An 18975-nucleotide genomic window follows, 5' to 3' on the forward strand; every position below is an offset into this window, starting at 1 on the left:
TTCTGAAGCTAATTAGGCCATGTCCTTAGCGGATTGTTTCCTCTGAAAACAAGGAAGCATTGTACGCTCCCGAACAAAGAGAGATAGAAAAGTAAACTTTGATTATGGGAACATACAACCTTTCTCAATTTACAGCCTCAGAAAGGACTGGAAACTTCCTTCTGTCTCCCCTGACATTTGTCCTATTTTCAGACCCTCCTCTTAATTTTTTTTCCAGACTTCAAAACGCCAAACAGCAATCTTTCCACAAGGACCAGGATCAAAACCTAGGACTGTTACTGGCAAATATCTTATTCTTCCTAGCTGCCACTTGCTACAAAGGAGGTATCTTTTCCTACCAGCTTTTCAGCTAACAGTTCCTAATAGAAAAAAAGAAGCATTAAATGAAATGTCTTATTGTCCAGGACAGATTTATACAGATTCCTGCTTACTCTTGACCTGTAATTTTCATATTTCAAAGAAAACCTGCTCAAGGAAAGTCCATTAACAAAGAGAACAGGCAAGGTAATTTCCCTGTAAGCTGTCTTTCAACATCACGTACTTTTAAAAGTTGGCAGGCTTCGTCCAATTTTTAACAAGTCACCAAAGTTTCCAACACAACCGTTTTTAGTGTCTTTTGCTCAGACATTCATTTTTGTTTCCGGCTACTAGTTAAACTGAATATTTAGAAAAAGGTTATTCATGAATTTATTACAACCGGAAGGTATGGCTGCTTTTTTTCCCACCCAAATTATATTTGAGAGGGCTAAAATAAGGAATGCAACAAAGCTAAGAGAAATCGCACATTTTTAATTGTCGTTTATCGAGTTCATCAAGTAGGCAGAGTGTTCTTATTTGTATTTTGTAACAAACATCTTTTGCAGCAGCTGAAATGAGACAGAACAACACCGTTCAATCACTACAGCAATAAATACTTTAAAAGGCTGTGAAAAATCACTGGAACCTGCAGCTCTCCTTGGCCCAGAATTCCACCCAGGTAAGGCTTACTGCAATAAATACTTTAAAAGGTAAAAAGGTCAAAAAAATCACTGAAAAAGTGTGTTTTCTCATGTTGCAAGAAAGACTCTGCAACTAAAAACTAACCCACATGGAAAGAGACATTGGCTAAGTCAGTGATGGCGAACCTTTTAGAGACTGAGTGCCCAAACTGCAACCCCAAACCCACTTTTGTATCATTGGGTGCCGGGTGGGTGTCGCACGTTGGGTGGGTGTGGCCAGTTGGCTGGGCGTGGCCCGTTGGGTGGACATGACCATTGGCTGGGTGTGGCCCATTGGGTGGGCATGGCTGCGGTGATAACAGCAGACTGGGTGGGATTAAAAAGTTCAGTTGATCAATCCCAACTTTGCAAGATCTTTTTTCTCTTACTGTTAAGCCACTGGGGGCTCTTCTCTCTCTTATCTGTTTCCTAGGCGACATCTTTTCCTTTGAGGGCTCCTCCGTGCTCTCTGAGCTTGGTTGTTTCTTGCAGACGTTTCATTATCCAAACTAGGCAACATCATCAGTGCTAGAAAGGAGTGGGGTTTGTGGAGAGGAGGAGGAGAAGGAGTAGAAGGAGGAGGAGACTGTGGGGTCCCTGGTGCTCTCTGAGCTTGGTTGTTTCTTGCAGATGTTTCATGACCCAACTAGGCAACATCATCAGTGCTAGAAGGAAGGAAGGAAGGAAGGAAGGAAGGAAGGAAGGAAGGAAGGAAGGAAGGAAGGAAGGAAGGAAGGAAGGAGGAGGAGGAGGAGGAGGAGATTACTGTGGGGTCCTTGGTGCTCTCTGAGCTTGGTGGTTTTCCTGCAGATGTTTCATTACCCAAACTACTGTGGATAACATCATAGGAAAGACAGGGCTGGAGCAAGCTATTAATCTTATTGCTTCATCCACCATCTAATTTCAGAAAGAAATGCACACTTGAAAGTTTCCATATTTATGACTTCATTGGGGCTGTTTCAAATCAGGACTTTATATTCCAACTCGGCTTTTCCTTTCATCGATTTAGAAGGGGAAATGACAGCTCCTCATAATCGTGTGCGATTTGGCTGGTGACAGAAAGTGGCTTGAAAAAGAGGTCAGCACGTGATTTTTCCACCAGCTAGGAAGAAAGGAAAAATGAAAATTGAGGGCCTGTCTTGTTTAGAGCAGCCTCAACAAAACACAGTCAGATTTCTTCCAAGGTGGTTAAAGAATGTTTTCACTTTTACACTGTGTCCTCTGAAAACCACAAATTGTAGGGTAGGGATGGGAAATTTAGTAGGTTACCCCTGTATCTCATCCAGAGCTTCAACCTGGACAGCAGCGCTGAAACAACTGGCAAGGTTCAAGGCTTAAATTATGATGGTTAAGGCCCAAGCAACTTGGAATCAAGATATTGATGGAAATACTTAGATAGCTAGTGAACTAATCAATCCATGATTTCACAGAGAGAGGTTTTCCAGCTTATGCTTGGAACTTCAGAATGCCTTCTTGCCAGCATTCATGGGGGAGTGTTCCTTGTGGAATTTTGTTTTACATTAAGCAAGAAAAACCAAATGCATAGGTATAGAATAGGTGGTACGTGGCTCAATAGATCCTGTGAGAAGGATCTTGGGAGCCTAGTGGACAATCACTTAAATATGAGCCAGCTGTGTGCTGCAGCTGCCAAAAAAGCCAACATAGTTCTAGGCTGCACTAACAGAGGGACAGAATCAAGATCACGTGAAGTGTTAATACCGCTTTACAAGGCCTTGGTAAGGCCACATGTGGAATATTCCATCCAGTTTTGGTCACCACGATGTAAAAAAGATGTTGAGACTCTAGAAAGAGTGCAGAGAAGAGCAACAAAGATGATTAGTGGTCTGGAGGCTAAAACATATAAGGAACGGTTGCTGGAATTGGATATGTCTAATTTAATGAAGAGAAGGATGAGGGGGGACATGATAGCAGTCTTCCAATATCTCAGGAGCTGCCCCAAAGAAGTGGGAGTCAAGCTATTCTCCAAAGCACCTGAAGGCAGGACAAGAAGCAACAGATGGAAAATGATGGAGGAGAGAAGCAACCTAGAACTAAGGAGAAACTTCCTGACAGTGAGAACAATTAACCAGTGGAACAACCTGCCTCCAGAAGCTGTGGATGCTCCATCGCTGGAGGTTTTCAAGAAGAGATTGGACAACCATTTGTCAGAAATGGTATATAGGGTTTCCTGCCTGAGCAGGGGGTTGGACTAGAAGACTTTCAAGGTCCCTTCTAACTCCGTTATTCTATTATTCTGGAATAGTTTCACCGATTATATTTTCAACTGTCTATTTTTATTTTAGACCTCTTTTCAGAAACCTTTTCCATATGAATGTTTTGCTGTATACAGTGTTATATAAGCATTAGAGATGACTTTGTACGGGAGGGTTTATTAAAATAGAGATGATGATGAGGAGGAGGAGGAGAAGGAGGAGGAGGAGGAGGAGGATTGAAGGAGGATTGAAGGATTGTAAAAGGCATCGCAAACATGAGGGGTGAAGACGTTCTGCAAAAACCTAACCTGTAAATCAGCAGAATTGAAAGAGGAAAAAAAAATCCTGCAGCAAGAAGAAGGAACAAAAGAATTCTATGAATGAATTAATAGGGTGGGGGGAGAGACTTTTCTGGGGACATTAGGAAAGAAAAAAATGTATTACAGCAGCAATGATGTTGTAATAACAATTGCACAGTATTACATTTGTATTTTTCCCGGGCCGATGTCCTTTTGTGTTATTTTGCAAAGAATGCAATTTATTAGCCCGAGAACAGCAGAAAAACCTGCAGGAGCAAATCTGAGAGAACATTATGGCTTTAATAAACAAGCTGAACGCGAGTACAGTAAAGAACCATCAGTAGAAGAGCAATCTGTTCCTACAGACCTGTGGTAACCTCAAGGTCACTACAGACATCGCCCTGGCTATCTTCCAAACCCTTGGTTAAAACAGTTTGGAAGATCTTCATTATTTGTAAGAAGGTCTCTTTCTGTCAAGTAGGCTGTCTAGTACCGCTTTATGAAGCCCTAGTAAGGCCACACCTGGAATGCTGCATCCAGTTTTGGTCACCAAAATACAAAAAAAAGATGTTGAGACTTTTGGAAAAAAATGTGCAGAGAAGAGCAACTAAGATGATTAAAGGCCTGCAGACTAAAATCTATGAAGAACAGTTGCAGGATCTGGGTCTGGTTGGTCTAGAGAAAAGAAGGACTAAGGGACATGATAGAAGCATTCCAATACTTGAGGGGCTGCCACAAAGAAGAGGAGGGGTCAATTTATTCTCCAAAGCACCAGAAGTCAAGACAAGAAACAATGGATGGAAACAGATCAAGGAGAGAAGCAACCTGGAATTAAGGAGAAACTTCCTAACAGTGAGGACAATTAACCAGGGGAACAGCTGGCCTTCAGAAATCATGGGTGCTCCATCACTGAAGGTTTTAAAGAAGAGACTGGATAGTCACTGGTCTGAGATGGTATAGGGTCTCCAGCTTGAGCAGGGGGCTGGACTAGAAGACCTCCAAGGTCCCTTCCAGTTCTATTCTATTCTATTCTATTCTTTTATTCTATTCTACTCTGTTCTATTCTATGTTCTTTATTCTATTCTATTCTATTCTATTCTACTCTACTCTATCTTCTGTTCTATTCTATTCTATTATTCTGTTCTATTCTATTCTATTATTCTATTCTATTCTGTTCTATTCTATGTTCTTTATTCTATTCTATTCTATTCTACTCTACTCTACTCTACTCTATTTTCTATTCTATTCTATTCTATTCTATTCTATTCTATTCCATTCCATTCCCCTCCCCTCCATTCCATTCTATTCCATTCTATATTTTCTATTCTATTCTATTCTATTTGCCATGAAGTTGCCACTCTGGCAATGAACTTGTTTCCGTCTTATTGCTGATAAAGCTCTTATCTAATCAAACAAATCCAGTCCTTTTTTCTTTTACTACACACAGGCCAACTGTTCAGTTTGTACATAAAGTCTTCAGAAATAAATCTATAAAGTGCACGTGATAACATCTTATCTATCATTTAGGCAATGAAATAGTAAACATGACATCCCCAAGGCCCACCTTTTTATATATATATATATATAATAGGTCTAATTGTTTTCTTTGCCAGTCTCACAGCTGGCATATTTATCCCTTAAAACCAATAAAAATTTCTCAATCTTTGGTTCCTAACCGCCTTTCACAAATACTCTTTCATCTTCAGATTCCAGAATGTGATTCAAGACTTATTACCACGAGTGAGATCCATTTCAGATTGTTGGGTGCTCAAACTTTCAAAAGTTCATGTAAATAGGAATTCTCATTTAGGCTGCCTGGATTCTGTTGATAATGAATGTTCTCTACCATCCAAATTAACTCAAATAAATTAGGGAGGGCTTGACCACCTCCAAAACAGTAAATCTATTGATCTAAGAGAGAATGCGGCATGAAATGATTCACCAAAAACATATCCATTTTTGCACATTTGATTTCCAATAGCTGCTCAATAATCTTTTCGTGAGTGCTCTAGTGATTTTGCCAATATACATCTCACTGTAAGGGTAAGTGATGCTGTAATTTATGTAAAGGATGATACAATTAGAAACATCCTTTAAAGCAGTGGTTCTCAACCTTTTTAATGCCACAACCCCCAACCGCTCGTTAAGTCGAGGACTACTCAACCGGTCGTAAGTCGAGGACTACGCAACTGGTGCAGCACCGTTTGCAGAATGGGACTTTTGGCGGGCTCAGCAGGGCAGAGACAGCCTGGACAATTCCTAATGGCTTTTGAAAGCCAATAGAATTAGACTCTATTCAAGAGAGTCTATTCTATTGTCTTTCAAAAGCCAATAGAATAAAAGGGAGTAGCACAGCTAAGGAAAAGGGGTGTTGTTTGGCGACCCCCATGAAATGGTCGTTCGACCCCAAATGGGGTCCCGACCCACAGGTTGAGAGCCACTGCTTTAAAGTGTATCTTAAGTTGTCCCAAAGGTGCTTTTTTTTTTTTTTAAGAGGCAACTGGACCTTCTTGTTTTTTCTTTGAAGACATTTCGCTTCTCATCCAAGAAGCTTCTTCATGTTCTGACTGGATGGTGGGGAAGGGAAGGATTTATACTCCTTGCAGACCACCGGTCATTTGCCTGTTTTTAGAGAGTCCTTGAGGCCAATTGGAGGTTTACCTGTGTCCTCAAAGTCACCTGAGTGGTGCAAATGGGTGTGGAGCCTTCTTGGAACTGCTGAAAGGACTGTGTTGTAGACTGGAGATAGATGTCGTCATGTCCCTCCCCTTCTGTTGAGGGAGGGCTGTTCAGTTTTGACACTGATGGCCTCTTTGACCCTTCTTTCAAACCAGCGATCCTCTCAGCTCTGACTGGATGGTGGGGAATGGAAGGATTTATACCCCTTGCAGACCGCTGGTCATTTGCATCCTTTTAAAGCAGGGGTGTCAAACTCAATTTCATTGAGGGCCGCATCAGCATTGCAGTTGCCCTCAGGGGTCCAGGTGGGTGTGGCCTACTGGGTGGGTGTGGATGGAGTGGGTGTGGCCTACTGGGTGGGCATGGGCAGCTCTACATTGTTCGCGTCAAGGGTGCCTGTGGCGGCCTGGACAGGCGTGGGACAGATCTGAGGGTCTCTGGCAGTAGGGGGTGGGACTGGGACAAGCGCCAAGGCATGGTCCATTTCTTCATTCCTCACAAAGGGTGACACCTCCCCAGCATGCACCCAGGGGGCGGGTGCAACACAGCAGGAGCTGGTTCCTCGCTGTTTCTAGACGGCCTTGTGGAGCTAAGACTGAATGCGTTTCAGCAAAGATGGCCACCACAAAATTGCACATTGGCTCCCGGTTGGCCTGGGCCAGGGCCAAGGCAGCAGGGACCGTTCCCTCACTGTTTCCAGGATGGCTTCACGGGCTACATGAAACCACTTTGCGGGCCGCATCCGGCCCCCGGGCCTTGTGTTTGACATGTCTGTTTTAGAGAGTCATTGAGGCCAACTGGAGGTTTACCTGTGCCCACAGGGTCACCTGAGTAGTGCAAATGTGCAACACAGACTCATCCCCAGCAGACTGCACCTGTTTTCAACAGTGAAGGAACCCAGTCACCATCTGTTGTAAATTATGATACAAAACAATTTGGGATTCCAAATTAGAAGCGGTTTAAGAAGAAATAAGGTGTCTTTATTTACTAACTAAGCCAAAGCAGTTTATCTGGTGCATTGTATGAACCAGATGTGGGGGGGGGAATTTAAATCCTGAAGGAGTCAGGCTTTTCTTGATAAGAAAACCTGAGATTTTCCACTGATAGACCTGAGTTCCGTTCTCTCTCCCGTTACAACCTTCAAAAACGGAAAATTAAAAGCTCAGAACTGGTTGACGAATCAATATTTTATGATAAAAATCAGGAGAACTTCTCAAGGGAGGCTTGGAAAAGAGAGAGAACTACCTCGTAGCCTAAAATACAATTGTTTCATGTTTCACGTGAGCCGTTGCATAAATCAAATGTGGCTGGGTTTTTTTTTTTTTTTCTTTCTTCCTTTCTTATCTCGTGTGGCTAGCCCAAGTTGCAGAAATAACCTTGCTTCTTTTTAAGCAAGTCCAAGGCACTTTTTTGCAATCTCTTGCAAAAAAAAAAAAAACATTTTTGCAAAAAAAAAAAAAAAGCACTCTGTTTCTTCATCCTTTGTTTGAAGCTGCTGCTAAGCACGCTAGTGATCCGCTGGTGGGTCTCTCCTTTGGCTTTTTCCTTTTTTGCCAGGATATCAGCAAGGACGTGTCTAAAAACACTAAGACATCTTTTGCAGCATATCTGCTTCTCCTAATATTGGATTTTCTGTAAAATCCTGGCTGTTCGTTTTGGTTTTGCTCATCTTCACCAAAACATTCTGGCAATTGGCAATTCACCTGGCCAAAGTCTTTACTTGACCTCAGTAGAAAATAGAACATAAAATAATATTAATAATAATAATAATTTAAAAAAACAGACAAGCACCAGCAACATAACACCCCAGACTTAACAATTGTTGATAAGAAAGACAAAAAAGTCTGGATAGTGGACGTGGCAGTGCCTGGAGACAGCAGAATAGACGAGAAAGAACTGGAGAAGATAACAAAATACAAAGTTCCTTTCCAACATAACCTGTTCAAAAATTAATCTATTAATCAAAGCACTTACAGGATTATCTTATTTATACTTTACTGAGTCAAAGAGTAAATGCTACAGGTGGAACCACAGCTTCCTTGTACTTGTTCTCTTCTCCAGTCTCACAGGAGGTCTATTTGCCCAATAAAAACAAGAGTGTTTGTGAATATTTGTTGATCTTTTTTTTTCCCTCCGCATTTGGTCATTGCAGAAAGTTACTCCTTCCTTGTCCTGAACCCAAATTCCTAAAGCTAAAAAAAAAATGGGGGCCTGAATGGTCAAACCATTCAATTCCTGGCAAATAGATGGGGAAGAAATGGAGGTAGCGACAGATTTTATCTTCCTGGGCTCCAAGATCACCTCAGATGGGGACTACAGCCAAGAAATTAAAAGACACTTGCTCCTGGGGAGGAAAGCTATGGCAAATCTAGACAGCATACTAAAAAGCAGAGACATCACCTGCCAACAAAAGTGCGTATAGTCAAGGCCATGGTTTTCCCAGTTGCAATGTATGGCTGTGAAAGCTGGACCATAAGAAAGGCTGAGCACCAAAGAATGGAGGCCTTTGAACTCTGGTGCTGGAGAAGACTCCTGCGAGCACCCTGCAAGGCGATCCAACCAGTCAGTCCTAGAGGAGATCAACCCCGACTGCTCTTTAGAAGGCCAGATCCTGAAGTTGAAGCTCAAATACTTTGGCCACCTAATGAGAAGGAAGGACTCACTGGAGAAGAGCCTGATGCTGGGAAAGATTGAGGGCAAGAGAAGAATGAGACGACAGAGAATGAGGGGGCTGGAGGGAGTCACTGAAACGAGAGGCATGAGCTTCAATGGACTCCAGAAGATGGTAGAGGACAGGAAGGCCTGGAGGAACATTGTCCATGGGTTCGCGATGGTTCGGTCACGACTTCACAACTAACAACAACAAGAATCTTGTCAGTTTGGGCTCCTTGCCTCTTGTATTGCTTATTTAGGGTTTCTGGCTGTTCTTTGCTTATGAATCAAATGGCCCAGCTTTCTGAATGGATGCAAAATATCCATTCCTAAGGACTCGCCCCTTCAATCTTCTGTTTGAGGCTGTTTTCCTACAGCAGGAAGACTGAGGTGGCTTTCTGCCTTTAAAAATATTTTTCTCCTCTTCCCCTTTAGGGGAAATATTCTATCCTGCCTCCTTTAATATCCTGTAAAATATTTTTATTCTGCGGAGGGGGGGGCTTCCCACAATGTGACCTTGGGACACTGCGACAGTCATTCAAATTTTGATCATGTGACCGTAGGACTGCTGCAACTGTCATAAGTGTGAAATGTGGCCATAAGTCACTTTTGGAGTGGTGTTATAACTTCAGACGGTCTTTGAACAAACTGTTGTAAGACAATGACTACCTGTATTTCTCTATCCACTTATCTTTTTTTAAAAAAAAAAAAAAAACTAGGCTAACACACCACTCCGATCATATCTGACTCTTATCAGATTACCAACTATCAACAGTACTATAATATGCTAAAAACTAAACAGAAAAACAATAAAGCAATCTAACCTACTAAATCACTCAGGAAGAAGTGTTTTTTGCACACATTCAGCCTTCTAGGACAGTGATTCTCAACATTTTTAATGCCGCGATCCCGCCCCAACTGGTCGTAAGTCGAGGACTAGTCAACTGCTGCAGCACCGTTTGCGGAATGGGACTTTTGGCGGGCTCAGCAGGGCAGAGACAGCCTGGACAATGCCCATTGGCTTTTGAAAGCCAATAGAATTAGACTCTATTCAAGAGAGTCTATTCTATTGGCTTTCAAAAGCCAATAGAATAAAAGGGAGTAGCACAGCTAAGGAAAAGGGGGAAAAAAATGGCGGACTGCGTTGTTTGGCGACCCCCGTGAAATGGTCGTTCGACCCCAAATGGGGTCCCGACCCACAGGTTGAGAACCACTGTTCTAGGAGGAGAAAACCAGCTCTTCAATCTTGAAGTCCCATGGAGTCCCAACCAGGTCTTGACTTTAGCCTTCCCAAAAGCTAAATTCTCCCTTCTTAATTGCTGTGAAGATGTTTGCTTCTTCCAAAGCTGATCAAGAGATCAGTTGAGCATTTCCAGAAGAGTGGGAGGAAGGTAGAATACAGTAGAACGCAGTAGAATACAGCAGAGGGTCTCCAAGTTTGGCAACCTTACGACTTGTGGATTTCAACACCCAGAGTTGGCTGGCTGAGGAATTCTGGGAGTTGAAGTCCGCGAGTCATAAAGTTGCCAAGGTTGGATAGGATATCCTGCGAGGAAAGGTGTTGTTCCTTCTGAAGTCTGTCTTCTGCAGGATACTGTAGGAAGACAGCACCGCCTGCCAGAGAAAGGAATATTTCAGGGAATATTAAAAAGGAATAATGGAGAAAATCTTAGGCAGAACCCCCCCCCAAGTGTCTCCACCCTAAGCAGAAACCAGCCCTGTAGAAATGCAGATTTGATCATCCTTTCAGAAAGACTGGAGCCAGGAAGCTTGGAACTGATGGGATTAGAAAGACAAAGACCCCAGAACCAGCAACCCCTCACCCATCCAACACAGGAAATAGCCTTCAGCCTCAACCCCAGGGAAGCAGGACATGACCTTTAGGGCATAATAGGATTAACCCACCACCATTAGAATACAAAAAGGGCGAAGTTCATGCCACAGGTCGAAGTTCATGCCACAGGAACAGGAACAATTCCAAACCACAAAAGCCCAAGAAAGTATAAAAACCCACCGCTCCCATCATCGTGTGTTCAGCTGCTCCAGAGCCACGTGCCGTTGTGGTTCTGCTCTTCAATAAACTAGAATCTTCTTTCTGAAGCAGTCTCCATTTTGTTTATTCCCGGCTTGGATTGGACCTCGATGAAGATTTTTCTTTCAACAATACGAAACCTTCAATATCCTTTTCCTCTACTAAAACAGGCAATTCTGTTTACTAAAATCCAGCTTGTTCGTTTGTTTCCCCCCCCCCAAAGATCTATTTCTGGGTTGACTTTCTAAAGATGCAGAGGAAGAAGGGGAAAAAAATGGCAGAAACAGATGCGGAAGCAGAATTTCATCTGGCCGACAAAGACACCTAGTAACACATTTTCCCAAAACTGCCAAGAGGTGGGAGAGAAAAGGCAATTTGATGGATTTCTCACTCCTTAGCAAAGCAATCTGGTAGCATGCTTAAGTTTCCAAGCAGACCTTCACCATAAACACCTGTGCGTTTATTTTGCCTGTCAATTCCCATGGAAGTAACAGCCTTTAGGAAATTTCAACTGAGCAACTTCTAAATGACATTTTCCCCTCATTAGCAAATCTCATTCGGAATCCTCCTCCTCTTTTATAGGGCTTCCTCCTTCCCCCCCCCCTTTTTTTTTTCTTTCCTGTATGTTCCAGCAACCATTTGTTAATTGGCTTTCTGCTCTAAGAGGGAATCAGGAATTACTACATCTGAGCAAGCAAGGTATCCTTTTTGTTATTACCGTAGCGTTTTGGAACGAAATAGTTCTCCAAAGGCAGCCGTGTCTCGATGTTGCCAAAATGAGTTCCCTTTCCAGTGATTTGCAGCTGGCTTGAATTAACTTCTCCTGGAAAGAAATGCAATGTGTAGGCACTCTGGGAGATGGTGGGGGGGGGAGAGAAAAAAGAAACTAAACTGGATTGCACTCAAAATCTGCCATTGCATCTGCCGAACCAAAAGGGTTTTGCTGCAGTGCGCAGCAACTTTGCTAGCTCATCTGCTCAGAGTTAAAAAAAGAAGATGAAAAACAAACAGTCCAAAATAGATTTATTTCTTTTCTTTGTTTTCAAAAGAGGGAGAACAGAAATACAGATTCAAAGCCATCAGCCTCTCTTCATCTTTGGCGGTCTTCCTTTTGCTGGATGATCCCAGGAAAGAATGGTAGCATTTTTTAAATAAAGTTTTTATCATTTTTTTTCATACAATTCAGTAGTACTTATTCAACCAACGTGTTGTCTGAGTTTATAATTCACCAATACAAATTGAATTCCTAATCCTTTATTCTTTTCTCCAGCCATTGATAAAATAAGTCCCCAAGTTTAAATGTATTCCATTTCTTCTTCTTCTTTCAACCTCAAAGTCAGTCTGTCCATTTCCGCACAGTCTAGTATTTTTTTTAATTATTTCTTCCTCTGGTGATATTTCTTCGTTTTTCCAGTGTTGTGTGAATATGGTTTTTGCTGCTATTATCACATGTAAAATCAAGTATATACTTTGTTTATCAATCTTTTCTGGCATTATACCTAATAAAAAAAAGTTCAAGTTTAAAATCTACATGTTTTTCCAACATCTTTGCTAGCCAAGTATGTATCTTTGTCCAATACCTCTTTGCTTTAACACATCTCCACTATACATGAACATAAGTACCTGACTTGTGTATGCATTTCCAACATCTATCTGACATATTTTAAAATTTTTTTTTGCTAATCTTGCTGGTGGCAAGTGCCATCTATAAAACATTTTATGTAGGTTTTCCTTGTACAAGCTGACCTTGTACATTGTCAATTTATAGTTTCTTTCCCACAAATTTTGCCAGAATTGTAGCATTAAGGAGACAAAGGAAGACCATAGGAAAACAGAACATATTCTTAGCTAGACTGCTCTGCACTGACTATGCTCCATTCTGAATAACAGAGTTGTAAGCAGATCTGACAGTCCAATCCGTTGTTCAGGCAGAAGACCCGGTACCATTTCAGATGAATGATTGTCCAATCTTGTCATGAAAATCTCCAGTGATGGAGCACCCATAACTTCTGGAGGCAAATTGTTCCACCGATTAATTGTTCTCACGGTCAGGAAATTTCTCCTTAGTTCTAGGTTGCTTCTCTCCTTGATTAGCTTCCATCCATTGCTTCTTGTCCTGCTTTGAAAAATAGGTTGACCTCCCTATTCTTTGTGGTGGCCTCTCAGATATTGTAAGACTGTTATCATGTCAGTCCAGTCCTTCTCTTCATTAAACTAGACATCCACAATTCCACCAACTGATCATCTTTGTTGCTCTTCTCTGCCCTCTTTCTAGAGTCTTGACATCTTTTTTTTATAACATGGCTGCCAAAACTGGAGGCAAAATTGGATTCCTATCGAGAATAATCTAGGGCAGATCTTGGATGGATCAGAAATAATGACTACAGTGGGTTATGGTAGATTAGAAGCAGTTGTGGACTTTAGGCTAGTTAAATACAATAACAGATTGTCAATAAGAGAGCTTTGAAGTTTAACTTTGGTGTTGGGTTTTACCTGTTAACTTTGTTTTTTACAGTAGATCGGGGTAGGCAACCTTGGCTCTTTTATGACTCGTGGACTTCAATTCCCAGAATTCCTGAGCCAGCATGGGTCAGCTTGGAAACCTTTCCCTTTTTCTTCAGCGTGGCTGGCTCAGGAATTCTGGGAGTTGAAGTCCACGAGTCATAAAAGAGCCAAGGTGGCCTACCCCTGCAATAGATAGATTGTAGGTTAAATTGATTGGAAAAACAGAGATGTAAAAGTTTGTAATTGTAGCCCTGCTTTCTAAGGGAGGAAACTATTATTGTTGAAATATATTTATCAATATTCAACTCAGATTCACAATATTGGGGGGGGGTCTTTTTTACGCACAATATATTTTTTCTCCTTATCCTGTTTAATTTTGCTTTGTTGTTGTTGTTTTTTCTTTTGTTTGTATTTTAATTATTTTAATTTCCAAAAAAAGAATAATCTAGGACAGTTTTTAAAAAGGAAACCAGAATCTTCCAATGGCCATATTAGAAGTAGGGGCTTGAGGAAAATAAACAAGTTAAACCCTAAATGTCTATGGCAGGGGTGTCAAACTCAATTTAATTGAGGGCCGCATCAGCATTGTGGTTGCCCTCAGGGGGCTGGGTGGGTGTGGCTAGGGTGGGTGTGGCCTACTGGGTGGGCATGGGTGGTGGGTGTGGCCTACTGGGTGGGTGTGGCCAGCTCTACATCATTCGCATCAAGGGTGCCTATGGGGGCCTGGGCAGGAGTGGGATAGATCTGAGGGTCTCTGGCAGAAGGGGGTGGGACCGGGGCAAGTGCCAAGGCATGGTCCACTGGAAGAGCCTCAATGTTCCTCTCAGGCCATGAGGGGGGGGGGCTTATGGAACTAAGACTGAATGCGTTTCAGCATAGATGGCCACCAAAAAATTGTACATTGACTCCCGGCCGGGCTGGGCTAGGGCCAAGGCAGAGGGGGCCATTCCCTCACTGTTTCCAGGATGGCTTCCCTGGCCACATGAAACCACTTCGCGGGCCGCATCCAGCCCCCCGGACCTTGTGTTTGACATGTCTGGTCTATGGAGTTTCTGAGTCATCCTGGTTATAGTTATCCCAAAGGTGCTTTTTCACGAGGCAACTGGACAAGGCACTTCATAAATGCAGGGCACTACACAGGAGAACAAACCCATCAGGATAAGATTCAACGGTCCATCTGCATTTTTAAAAAGACAGCAAAGTCCATGTCATGGTTCCAACAGATGAAATTCTTCAAAGAATTTCAAGGCATGTTTGCCTTAAAGAATCTTTATTCGAGTAGCATAGCATCGCCACATATATAGGCAAAGCCAAAATCTGAATTCCTCTCCCCTGGGCACATAATATCAAAGCACAATTCCCTCCTCTAATTAACTGTCATAAATCACATTCTCCAATTCGTTTGAAATGTAGGCTTTCCCTCCAGTTCTTCAATCCGCCATTTCTTATCATCTATTTCAAAAAATCCTTGGTTCTCACCCTAGTTATAATATTGTTGTGTCTCACTAAACTCCCATGCACATTCCTCTTCCTCCCCCCCCCCTAGTATCATCTAATTCTAACTCTAATTTTAAGAGTAAAACAAAAAGGGAAATGGCTGCATCTCCATCTGTTGTCAAAGCAAGAACATCGGATGTTAGCAGCATTGACATCCCACATTTTGGACAGAGAGAATCACTGGTTTGAAAGAGGGGTCAAAGAGGCCATCGGTGTCAAAACTGAACAGCCTTCCCTCAACAGAGGGGGAAGGATACGACATCATTTATCTCCAGTCTACAACACAGTCCTTTCAGAGGTTCCAAGAAGGCTCCACACCCATTTGCACCACTCAGGTGACCCTGAGGACACAGGTAAACCTCCAAATGGCCTCAACGACTCTCTAAAAGAATGCAAATGACCAGCTGTTTGCAAGGAGTACAAATCCTTTCATTTCCCACCATCCAGTCAAAGCTGAAGAAGCTTCGTGGATGAGAAGCGAAATGTCTTCAAAGAAAAACAAAGGAAGTCCAGTTGCCTCATGAAAATGCACCTTTTGGGAAGTTAAATCCTATTCCCATATTATCTCTACGTACCCTCACTGACAACAGTTGTAGCTTTGATCCAATTTCTCGGTTTTCTTCCTTGCCATCCGGTTCAGATCTTAATGTTACAAGCTTGGCAGATTTATACAATGAGAAACAATCCTCTCTAGGGGAGTCCCCCAAAAGATACCAATTTCACATCAAAATATTTGGTGGTGCTGCTTTTAATGCTTGATTCCAATACTTGAAGGTCCATCATGTTCATCAAGATTCCAAAATGGGTCAAGAAATTAGGTGGTTTAAGAAATGTGAATTTATAAGCAAATAACAGCCCGTACTTTAATCTATAAAGAGAAGGACTCTCTCCTTTAAAGTTGTTTTTTTAATAAAGTCATATGTGGGTGTGCTAGCATGTGTATCTTGCAATATTGTATCAACACAGTGACAATCAATATAGAGCAGTGATGTATGCCTTTGATAAAATAAGCACTCTTTAATTAGTTCCAATGACAATCTGCTTTAAAAAACTATGAATTAGCTTTCATTGTGCTGCTAAGGACGTGTGGGCTACAACCAAGTGTTTACCCATACACACTTCTGGGAAAGAAATATGGATACGATGCTTTATTGTCAGATTTGTCAAAACATCTAATTAATGTTTTTTGGGGGGGTGGGGGGGGAATAAGAGACCGGGCAAGGCCAATCTTCCTTCATTATAATCTTACGCTTGAATCCTCCTAAGCAAATTTCTGTGGTGTCATCTAGAACACAGCCTGACCTACTTGTGAAATGATAGTCAGGAATTACACAATGTTTCAAAATTTCACCTTCTGGATATTTCCGTTTCTCTCATTTGTATTAAAACTCTACAGTGCGGGACGGGGCTTAAGCTGAACGTGGGTGGCTTTCCAACTACACTGTCTTCCGGTGTTGACCCAAATATTACAACTGCAATTAAACCCAACATTTCTTTTGCTAAGTGAGACATTTGTTGCGTGAACTTTGCCCCATTTTACAACTGTTCTTTCCACCGTTGTTTAGTGACTCACTACTTGCCTGAAGGTCACCAAAGGGGAATCAGGTGACCCCGAGACACTGCAACCGTCATAAGTATGAGTCAGTTGCCAAGCGGATGAATTCTGTTCATGTGATTATGGTAAGAAGGCACCCCCCCAATCCTTTTTTACTATACCCCCCCCAATCACAAGAATAAAACTCAGAAGAAGTACAAAAACAATATTTCACCCATAAAACCCCTGGCTATTGTGAAAAGTGGAAATTGAATCAGGCCTGTGGATTCACAAAGAGGGCTCAAAGAAGGTGAGAGACAGACTAAAGATAAAAGGATAAAATTAATTAGATTTGTTTGACAGGATTGAAACCCAAGGAAGTCAGTATTTTAGACCCATTGCTAGCCTTTGCGAAACAAGCTAAATGAATCTAATAACAAAAGCGCACAAAACAACAAAGATGATTAGAGGCCTGGAGGCTAAAACATATAAGGAACGGTTGCAGGAATTGGGTAGGTCCAGTCTAATGAAGAAAAGGATGAGGGGGGACATAATAGCAGCCTTCCAGTATCTCAGGGGCTGCCCCAAAGAAGAGGGAGTCAAGCTATTCTCCAAAGCATCTGAAGGCAGGACAAGAAGCAACAGATGGAAACTGATCAAGAAGAGAAGCAACCTAGAACTAAGGAGAAATTTCCTGACAGTGAGAATAATTAACCAGTGGAACAACCTGTCTCCAGAAGTGGTGAATGCTCCAACACTGGAAGTTTTTAAGAAGAGACTGGACAGCCATTTGTCTGAAATGGTATAGGGTTTCCTGCCTGAGCAGGGGGTTGGACTAGATGAACTCCAAGGTCCCTTCCAACTTTATTATTATTATTATTATTATTATTATTATTATTATTATTATTATTATTAAACCTTCACATTATGAAATGGTGTAAAACTGTTTAAAAAGCCTTGTATTCATCAAATCAATTTGTCAGCTGTCCCAGAACTGCATGCTGTTGCTGGTTCTGCTCATCAATAAACAGACCTTCTTTCAAAATCAGCCTCCATTTTATTCCCAGCTTGGAACTGAACCCGATTTTTCTTCTGACATGACCACGGGGATGCTGCAATCTTCTTAAGTGTGAAAAGCAGTCATAAGATATTTTTTTTCCAGTGCTGTTGTAATTTTGAATGGTCACCAAATGAACTGTTGTAAGCTGAGGACTACCCGTGCAGAATTGGTCAAGGGAATGAGTTTATTGAGATGTTCTTTCAACTTCCTTCTCTTTTGCTTTCTCCACCAACCCCTGTAGTGATTTCCCCCAACTACAAGTTACAGAGAGAACGTGGAATTTGAGATCTTGGCTAACACCTATAAGGCGGCAAGTAGGGAATTTTGAAGATTGCTATCTAGAGACAAAACAGACAATCCCTTTAGATTTATAGCTGAGGTAATCTACTCAGTCAGCTTGGTGGGACTGGTTGGCGTCCTGTGAAGGAAGTGCCAGGGATGGAAAATGAGCAGCCTGTTGCAAAATGCCAATCACTCATTTTAGCGATCTTTGAAATTGAGAAAAGAGAGAGAGAGAGAGAGAGACAGAGAGAGAGAGAGAGAGAGGGAGAGAGACAGAGAGAGAGAGAGTGAGTGAGTGAGTGAGTGAGTGAGTGAGTGAGTGAGTGAGAGAAAGAGGCCAAACTTCCTCTTATGTCTGAATACCTGAGCTGCTTGATGAAATGAGTTCTTGAAAGACACTGTGTTAACCAAATAATTGTATGATTTTTTTTTTTAAAGGACAAGGGATCGGCTTTGTAAAAGGAAGAAGACCGAAGCAAAGAACCCCCTGGCTTTGGTCAGGCTTAGCCTTTTCCCACATCTTTCTAAATGTCGCTTGAGAATATTTGAAATTGGTGAGGATCAGCAACACAAGGAGCTGTCTTTTCAATGGCCCGTTCTATTGCCTTTAAAAAAAAAAAACTTAAGTTGGTTTAATTTTGGCAAAGCATTTATTTTAGGGACCGTTGGTTTTATTGTGATGGCTTTATTTAAGATTGTTTTGATTGCTGTCTTGGAAACTGCTCTGGGCTCCTTAGAGAGAAATAGAGTAAAGAAAGAATGTGACTACGTTGTTGTTGTTGTTGTTGTTTTTTGGACTCCCTGTGAGGCGATTATTTCCTTCCGAGCCTCGCTGAGGGAAATGCAGAGATAACAATCTCCTTCCTCTCTATCTCCTCATGAAAGGTGTGTTCACCTTTGTCTTCTACATATATGTAGTGCATGAAGACGAAGAGAGTTGGGCTAGCATCTAGAATAGTCTCATGCCTTACCACGATATAAAAGAGATGTTGAGACTCTAGAAAGAGTGCAGAGAAGAGCAACAAAGATGATTAGGAGCCTAGAGGATAAAACACCTGACGAACGGTTGCTGGAATTGGGTAGGTCTATTTTAATGAAGAGAAGGACGAGAGGTGACATGATAGCAGTGTTCCTACATCTCAGGGGTTGCCCCAAAGAAGAGGGAGTCAAGCTATTCTCCAAGGCTCCTGAAGGTAGGACAAGAAGCAACAGATGGAAACTCATCAAGGAGAGAAGCAACCTGGA

The 18975-nt window shown here is 41.9% G+C and overlaps 1 long non-coding RNA gene across 1 annotated transcript; it reads left to right on the forward strand.

The window, feature by feature from the left end:
• Positions 1 to 156: 156 nt before the first annotated feature.
• Positions 157 to 16530, forward strand: LOC120309725. Its single transcript, XR_005557169.1, has 3 exons — positions 157 to 504; positions 864 to 976; positions 16420 to 16530. It is a non-coding gene; the product is annotated as an uncharacterized LOC120309725 (long non-coding RNA).
• Positions 16531 to 18975: the final 2445 nt, after the last annotated feature.

Source organism: Crotalus tigris, unplaced genomic scaffold (assembly GCF_016545835.1).
Source record: "Crotalus tigris isolate CLP2741 ecotype Arizona unplaced genomic scaffold, ASM1654583v1 scf7180000017556.1910191, whole genome shotgun sequence".
NCBI classification, from domain to species: domain Eukaryota; kingdom Metazoa; phylum Chordata; class Lepidosauria; order Squamata; family Viperidae; genus Crotalus; species Crotalus tigris.